At 43.3% G+C, this 584-nt stretch overlaps 1 protein-coding gene across 1 annotated transcript in view; it reads right to left on the bottom strand.

Annotated features, from left to right (window-relative positions):
• The window catches only part of PEX5 (peroxisomal biogenesis factor 5), a 10,265-nt gene that overhangs the window by 5,837 nt on the left and 3,844 nt on the right, over positions 1-584 (bottom strand). The window lies entirely within an intron of this gene.

Raw genomic sequence — 584 nt, 5'->3', positions numbered from 1 at the left:
AAAGAGGTAGTCTGATACCTTGATGGCAACAGTGAAATCTTTCACTAAAAGCTGTCTCTGTGATGGGCCAGACAACAGTATTGAGGAATACGACCCCTCCGCAAAGACTCTGAGGTTCTCCTAAGTGATTCAGTACCTTTATCCATCTATAAAAATTCAAAATTCCTACTAGGTTAACTGTGACTGACAGCAGAGTTAAACAATTACAGTGACAGGACAGTTCTGCAGAACAGTCTGGATTCCTCGACAGGCTCACATACTATCAGACATTGCACATTTTAATACTACCAAAAACAAGGTCATATAGCCAGGAATAAAGAAAGTAGGTCATGTCTGTAGATGAGTAACAGTGTCTTGGAAAAGCATCAGCTCTGCAGAGGCTTGAGGGCTCACGGCAAGCACAAAACTCAGTATGTTGTCTGGCTGCCAGCAAGGTGGGACCAGTTCCAGGTGTTACCACGGCATTCACTCTTGGTGAAGTCTTTGAACTGGTGGCAGTAACTCAGGAATGTCCATATTTGCAGAAAGGCATCAGAAAAGGCAAGAGCCAGGAGGAAGAATAATCCAAAATCTCTTTTAGGGAA

The sequence above is a fragment of the Buceros rhinoceros genome, unplaced genomic scaffold (genome assembly GCF_000710305.1).
Source record: "Buceros rhinoceros silvestris isolate BGI_N320 unplaced genomic scaffold, ASM71030v1 scaffold7365, whole genome shotgun sequence".
Lineage (NCBI taxonomy): Eukaryota > Metazoa > Chordata > Aves > Bucerotiformes > Bucerotidae > Buceros > Buceros rhinoceros.
This window is presented reverse-complemented; position numbering and strand designations above follow the sequence as displayed.